Source organism: Palaemon carinicauda, chromosome 13 (genome assembly GCF_036898095.1).
Source record: "Palaemon carinicauda isolate YSFRI2023 chromosome 13, ASM3689809v2, whole genome shotgun sequence".
NCBI lineage: Eukaryota > Metazoa > Arthropoda > Malacostraca > Decapoda > Palaemonidae > Palaemon > Palaemon carinicauda.
In genome coordinates this window covers 52,823,115-52,831,628 of record NC_090737.1, presented here as the reverse complement: position 1 = coordinate 52,831,628, position 8,514 = coordinate 52,823,115, and positions in this window count along the sequence as shown.

Genomic DNA, 8,514 nt, shown 5'->3' with positions numbered 1-8,514 from the left:
GTGATCCTAGATTAAGTTATGAAGATAGTAGCATTATTTTATGATACTGTTTACTGTGATGCAAGTGTTTTCGCCTTCAGGGACCATATAGGGGATAGGTTTGATAGTGTGCCTTTCTAACCTAACCTAAATGTAGGACCCCTATATGCTCCCTTCACTCCCTGCCTTAGGGCATTCCCTCTGTGTAGCCTTGCTCCCCCTACCACGTAAGGGGATCAAGTCCATACCAGAGTACCTATCGCTTCTCTGTCCTCCCTAAGGGAATGATCCCCCTTAGGGTTGCGTCCGAGAATGAGGAACGGCCTGTCCTTCCTCAATTGCTGAGGTTAGGTTACCTGACCTTCCTTGCAATTGCGATACGTCTTCCAGCCTTCCTAGCTTGGGGTGTAACATCCCTGCTCTAGGTTAGTCCTCAGGGGGAGCTAGTTCTGTGCCTTGCTTGAAACGGTACCCATGCACCGTTCTCAGCCAGGTTGCCTACCTTAGGCTAGGGAGCGTCCTCCCTTCCTTGGTGGCTGCTTTGGTACAGAACCTCCCCTATGGAAGACCCTTCTTCTTCTCCCCTCCCCCCTATCCCTTGTATGGTCTAGCCTATACTTAGGTTAGCCTATACTCATCTGTCCCCTATCCTACAACTCCTCCTCAGGGTGGAGTGACAGGGCTATCTTGAGTCCCTGTGTGCAGTCCGCTCTGGTACATATACCCTTTATAGTGTCCTATGGGGTAAGCCACTGGATGTGTTTTGTCCGCATGGTTCTCCCCCCTCTTGGGTGTTCCCTAGCCCTCCCTTGGGCTACTCTGGCACCCGGCCGCCTGCCGGCCCCCTGCCATTGGGTGATAGGGCTAGCCTCTATCATGGGTACACCCATTCAGGTGGGATGCTATGGGGTTTGTATCCTTACCACTCCATCCCTCCTTCTGTCTCTTTTCCTGTCCTGGTGCCGGTCCCTTGCCGCCTCTACTGCCGGCGATACCGCCCTCCCTTGGTGACACATTCCTAGTTCCTCCCTAGCTGACAGTCCTCCGTGTGCCGGAGGGCTGCCGCCTTCCGTCGGTGTACAGCCGATGGCCTAACCTTATACCACCTAGCTCCGGTCGTCCGTCCATCGGGCCGGCCCCCGGCGTGCCGGCATCCATTGCCGGCGGCCCGGATATGCTATATCCACCTTCCTTATCCTATGACCCTGTCACCAAGCCGGCAGCCGACCGCCGCCTCCCTCCGGCGTGCCGCCGCTGTGCTGGTGGCTGCCATCCTGGCATTGCCCCTGACTTCTCTATGTGTCTTCACTAATGCCAGAAACTCTGCTGGAGCGGCCTCCAGCGTTCCGCCGGTCTGCCGGCGCCTTCCGGAGACGCCAAGAGACTTGCACCCCTTCTCCCAGCTATCAACACCATGCTGATAGCCCTACACCGCAACCAGATGGCTTGGCTACCCAAATCGATAGGTATTGTCTTACCGTTCTATTAATAGCCGTGCTGTCTTCTTGCATATCACAATTTTCCAGCATTCTGTGTGTATCTTAGCACGGATGGTTGCCGTTGCCCTATGGGGTCTTCTACAACCCCCCCCCCCTCCCCATATTAATGGCCTGAGTGGTCTCAGTCCTAGATTTACATCTTAGGCAATTCCTGCTAGAATTACCTTCTGCCTCCCTGGCGATCTATGAAGAATTCTGCCTTGTGACCTCGGTCACAAACAAATTGCCTATTGATAAGGTTACGGTAATCAGCCGGGCGGGATACACGGAGTATGTGTCTATCTACTTCATTTCCCGCTCCACTCTGTAACATTATAATGTTATTAATTATTCAAGATCAAGTTAAAGTTAACTTCTTAATATTTAACTTTAGAGTAATATAAGTCATTTGTATGACTTCCGTATACTCATGTTCTCTTTCTCTTACAGGAGGAGTACGTGAAATGTGACCACAACTTCTGTGGAGTGAAGCGCCTGCACTTCTACGGGCACACGGCGTGTAGGACCCACGCCCCTTGCGCCAACAAGAAAGGGGATCTGAAGTTTTGGGACCCGCAGCACTGTACAGTCTGCAAGGACCGCCTGGTCGAAGCGTTCGACAATCCTCCTTCAGCGGAGGTTAGGGACTCTTCTCGAGAGAAGCTACGCAAGTGGGTGCGTGGCTTCCAGAAGAACGCCACCGGACCATATCTTGCCACCGAAGACTTGAGGGCCTTGCTTTTCCCGAAGGCATCCCCAGACTCAGTGGTCCCCAAGGATCAGATTCCCACCGTCCAGATAACGGTGGAACCGGATGTAGTCATGGCTCAGTCCATGCACGAGTGCCGTTTGGATGCCGACAACGCGGAACGTATGTCAGAAGTGTCGGAGAACATGGAGAGGAACCTCATGGGCGACGAACTGGACTATGAGGAAGACCAGATGGAATACCCTGAGTCGGAGCAGGAGGTCGCTCCACCTTCCACCCCCACACCGACTCCTACACTGACGGACGTATCACTCCCGTCTACATCTGCTACCCCGGATCCCACCCCATCCAACACCCAGGAGATCTTCAAAATGCTTGAGGCTCTCATGGATAAGAAATTCTGCGAGACGCATGAGTTCTTCAGGTCCAACATGGGAAGTTCGAAGCATCCGAAAAGGATTTCGGTTAAGGACCTCCCCACATGCTCAGATACCAACCCCTGGAGGTATGCCAAGCACATGCCAATTACGACGGGCAAGATCTTCATAAGCGAAAAGGTCGGCTCGATCGCACTGGAAGAAGTGGAATTCTTCCCAAACTTTGAGGCTTACCCGGACTGTTACGTCCGTCTTCGATCTGAACCTGCCTCTAAAGAAGAGACCGAACCGAAGGAGGTTATAGTGTTCAATCTCTCGAAGGCCCAGGCTATGCTGGCCAATACAGTGAAAAGTAGGGGCTTCACCTGCTCGAAACTTCTGGCGCTTAGCAAGAAGCACCCTACCTACGTCGCACCAGACGATGCGACCCTTCCTTTCTTGGAAAAGGCCTTCACTGCGGTGCATAAGGCAGTGGAAGAAGGAAAACCTTGCCCTGCACTGGAGGATTGCAGACCCTTCTCCCTGACTACTCCCCCTGATGTTAGACACTGGAAAGATGTCCAGTCAACATTTATGGTGGGAAAACTAGAACCTGACGTCGCTGGCCGTCAGTTTAACGAAGAACTCCCAAAACTTAATGACCATCTCCTTCGTCGGGAACATGATACGAAGGAAAGGCTCGCCGCATCTATGTCCCTCCAAGTACAGCTCGAAGTCATGGCCGGTGACACTAGGGTCCCTGACTACTACATGGTTCTCGCCAAAACACATTTGGCGACCGTAGTAAAGGATCTGTACAGCTTCACAAAGGCTCGTAGAGCCTGTCGTGAATTCGTGTTCTCCAGTGCTACAGTGAGACACGAACCCCGGAGGCTGATTTCCTCCAACATCTGGGGTAAGCACCTCTTTCCCTCCTCCCTTGTGAAAGAGATCACCGACAAGGCAGCCACGGAGAACAGGAACCTTCTCCACAAGTAGGGCATGTCGAAGAAAAGGAAATCCTCTCAGGACGACGGCCCTCAATCTAAGAGGAAACCCACAAAACCGAAACCCCAGCAACGTCAACAGAGACGGCAGTTTTCGTGATCCGCTACTCCCCAAGTGGAAGCTCAGCCACAGCAGACCTTTCAACTGGTCACCCAACCGGTCTTGTCACAGTCGCCAGTCTTTACCCCTGCTTTTGAGCAACAGTTGATTACCTTTCGTCCCAAAGGTAGAGGCTCAAACAGAGGTGCAGGCAGAGATGCATCTCGCCATCCCTCCAGAGGCAGAGGAGGAAAGGGAGCTAGCGGCCGAGGTAGTAAACCCTCGGGAAACCAGAAGCAATGAAGTGCTTCCGGTTGGAGGAAGACTCCGCCAATTCCAGGATCGTTGGACCTTCGATCCCTGGGCACACAGCATCGTCAAGAAGGTTCTAGGCTGAAGCTGGACTCAACCACCCCCAACCTTCCAGCAGTTCTTCCAACAGTCAACCCCCCTTCTGGAAGAATATGTCCTAGAATTCTTGAACAAGAAGGTGATAAGGAGGGTAAAGTCAACCAGGTTCCAAGGGAGACTGTTTTGCGTCCCCAAGAAGGACTCCGACAAACTCAGAGTCATTCTAGACTTATCCCCCTTCAACAAGTTCATAGCGAACAACAAGTTCAAGATGCTGACTCTTCCACAGATAAGGACCCTTCTGCCTCAAGGTTCCTACACGGTCTCCATAGACCTGGCAGATGCCTACTGGCACGTTCCAATGAACCACCACCCTTCCTCCTACCTAGGATTTCGACTCCAAAGGAAAAGCTACGCTTTCAGGGCCATGCCCTTCGCCCTCAATGTGGCCCCACGGATCTTCACAAAGCTGGCAGACACCATCGTTCAACAGCTCCGCCTCCACGGCGTCCAGGTGATGGCCTACCTTGACGACTGGCTGGTTTGGGCTCCATCCCCCGAAGATTGTCTAAGATCCTGCAACAAAGTCACCCAGTTTCTGGAACACCTGTTATTCAAGATAAACAGAAAGAAATCTCGCCTCTCTCCAGCTCAGAAGTTCCAATGGTTAGGAATCCAGTGTAATCTTCAGTCACACCGCCTTTCCATTCCCCAGAAGAAAAGGAAGGAAATAGCAGGGTCTGTCAAAAGACTGCTGAAATCCAAACGGATCTCAAGACGTCAGCAAGAACGAGTTCTAGGCTCTCTACAGTTTGCCTCAGTGACAAACCCAGTGCTGCGTGCACAGCTAAAGGACGCCGCGGGAGTCTGGAGACATTCCGCATCCATCGCTCGAAGAGACCTCAAGAGACGGCTCCCAAACAGACTTCGGTTACTCCTTAAGCTGTGGTCGGAAGCAAAGGCCCTGAAAAGGTCCATCCCTCTTCAACACCCACCTCCATCACTCAACATCCACACGGACGCTTCGCTGGAGGGTTGGGGAGGTCACTCCCACCAAAAACAGGCTCAAGAAACATGGTCTCCCCTATTCAAGACGTTTCACATCAACATCTTGGAGGCCATGGCGGTTCTTCTAACTCTGAAGAAACTCTCCCCGCCTTCCTCGATCCACATTCGTCTAACCCTGGACAACTCGGTGGTAGTCCGATGTCTCAATCGCCAAGGCTCAAGATCGCCCCAGATAAATCAGGTGCTTCTTCCAATCTTCCGTCTGGCAGAGAAGAAGAAATGGCACCTGTCTGCAGTTCACCTACAAGGATTCCGCAACGTGACGGCGGACGCTCTATCTCGGACAAGCCTGATAGAGTCGGAATGTTCTCTAGACGCAAGATCCTTCTCCTTCATCTCTCACCAAGTCCCAGAACTTCAGATCGATCTCTTCGCAACGAGCAACAACAATCAAATTCCTCGATATGTGGCCCCGTACGAGGACCCCAAGGCAGAAGCAGTGGATACCATGTCCCTGGATTGGAACAGATGGTCCAGGATCTACCTGTTCCCTCCCACCAACCTTCTGCTGAAAGTCCTCTCCAAACTGAGAACCTTCAAAGGGACAGTGGCCCTAGTGGCTCTCAAGTGGCCCCGGAGCAACTGGTACCCCCTAGTCCTGGAGCTACAGCCCACGCTGATCACTCTCCCGAGCCCAGTTCTCTCCCAGCAAGTACAGAAGTCGACTGTCTTTGCTTCATCATCAAAAGTCAGGGACCTTCATCTCATGATTTTCTCTCCCTAGCCGCGAAGAAGAGGTTTGGGATCTCGAAGAAAAGTTTAGACTTCCTCGAGGAATACAAGACCGAATCCACACGACGGCAATACGAATCATCCTGGAGAAAATGGGTCTCATTCGTCAAGGCAGAAAATCCTACGGAAATCACCATTGATTTTTGCATGTCCTTCTTCATTCACCTTCATGGACAGGGCTTAGCAGCCGACACGATTTCTACTTGCAAATCGGCCTTGACTAGACCACTACTGTACGCCTTCCAGATTGACCTGTCCAGCAACATCTTCAATAAACTGCCGAAGGCATGCGCTTGTCTACGCCCAGCACCCCCACCAAAACCTATCTCCTGGTCCCTGGACAAGGTGCTCTATTTTGACTCCAACTTGGACAACAATTCGTGCCCTCTCAAGGATCTGACTCAAAAAGTTAATTTCTTTTTGCTCTTGCCTCAGGAGCCCGAGTCAGCGAAATAGTGGCATTATCAAGAGACGAGGGTCACATCCTGTTTACAGACTCAGGAGACCTTACCCTCTTCCCGGATCCGACGTTTCTCGCTAAAAGCGAACTACCCACCAAAAGATGGGGCCCTTGGAGAATCTGCCCCCTGAAAGAAGATGCCTCTCTATGTCCGGTAGAGAGCCTGAAGGTCTATCTTCATAGAACTTCTGACTTTGGTGGAGGCCAACTCTTCAAAGGAGAAACATCGGGTAGCGACCTGTCACTGAAACAACTAATTGCGAAAATCACCTACTTCATTCGCAGAGCGGATCCTGACAGTACACCCGCAGGTCATGATCCTAGAAAAGTCGCATCGTCTCTGAATTTTTTCCAGAGCATGAATTTTGAAAGCCTCAAGAGTTTCACAGGCTGGAAATCCTCGCGTGTTTTCTTCAAGCATACTCTAACAGAGCTGACACATCTGGTATTAACCCATTTGTTACAGTAGACAGAGCGGACATAACATCAGCATCAGTGTTGACACATGATTTGCCAACTAGTACACAGCCAGTAGGTCCTAATGATCCAGTTCAGGGTAGTAACACCATTAATAACCCAATTATTTGGTTAGGTAATGTGCATAACCATATTGATAATCAGTCTAAGGGATTTTGCTTAAAACCCAAGGATATTTTGATGTTGAAAGGTATTGGAACTGATAATAGACTGGCTAGGTTTTTGTGTCAAATAGAGTTCTGTGTTTTTGCAGACACGGATAGGATCCAAGTAGCACTTACCAGAGTGGATCAAGAAATTGCAACGCTAATAACGGCTGAAATGGCCAAAAGGGGAAATAATATATCTTGGAGTCAAATTAAGGACTTTCTGAATTGCCACTTTGCTTGTTCAGTTAATATTACACAGTCTTCACAGGAAATAGAGATGGAACAGTACAGTGTAGATGAAGCCCCCAGAACATTTGTTAACAGAATGAAATGTAAATTATCTGCCTTTGCATTGAGATTCCCTAAGGATATCATGCCAAAAGCTGACAATCTTGTGAAAAGGAAGTTGTATAGGGGACTTAGACGGAAGATCCCAAGAACGACTTAAAGAGTTCCTTGATGATGGGATACCTTTTGAAAGATTCATTGAACTAGTTGAGTATAAGTATCATTTAGCTATAATAAGTGGAACCGTTACCCAACGCAGAGTTTTACCTGTTAATAATTCCAGTTCCCTTCCAACACCTGCAGTAAATAGTAGTGCACAAACCACATCAAAATTGGAGGATCTGGAGAAGCAGGTTAGTGAGTTGTCCAACCAATTAACCCTGGATAGGTACGCTCCTCGGAGACCCCTTTAAGGGTATACTCGGTCGCGCTCGACCCCGACGCAAAAAAAAATTCTTGAAAAATCAGTTTTTGCAGTAACCTCCTTTTTTCTTTTGCCAAAAAAACTTCAATGAATGCTTAAAACAACTGTAAAGATAAATACTACTCATCTGCAGAAAAACTATTTATTATAAATATTTTAAAAAATTAAGAAAAAAAGACCTTATAAATTCATAAAAAAAAATTTATACATATATACACAAATCCTTTTAGGAATTGATTCTTGAATGTTTAGGACACATCTTGATGTATTTTGGATGAAGTCAGACCCATGGAGGTGAAGATCTGAAATGAGAAAAAAAGGGTAACTTTTTTTGGCCCAAAAAATTTGTCCAAATTTCATGAATTTTTTTTGGTACCCAAATGAAATAGGAAGTGGCTATCTTTTTAGGGAATAAACATATGTTATCCTAAAATAGAAATATGTAAAAAAAATCTTCATTATTTTGTAAATTACATTTATATCAGGGGCCATATCTAAAGGTAATTTTTTGAGTACTTAGAAATTTCGTAAAAAAATACATATATTTAATATATAATATGATATTTCTGCAGGTAAAAATATACCAAAATATCACAAATTCTATAGGGAACAAGAATATATATAGATAGGGTAACTTACGCTTCGGATATATCCACAAAATGGCCGCCAACCACACTGACTCAGACTCCATAATCTGCCACTTGAAATGTAGGAAGGGTATGTCAATTTCAAGGTGTTATTTACTAATCTAATTATTCTTGGATATGCATAAAAATTGTATGGTGGGTTGCTGGATAATTGTCGATTATTTTACGACTATAAAATTAGAATTCTGACCCAAAAAAAAATTTTTGAAGGAAAATAAAATCGAAACAAAAAAAAAATGTAAAACCATATAATATTTTAGCTAAAAAAAATTTGATGATATTCAATCAAAAAAGAAGTAAACAAAATTTTACGACAAATAAACATCTAAATGAATCATTACTCTGTGAT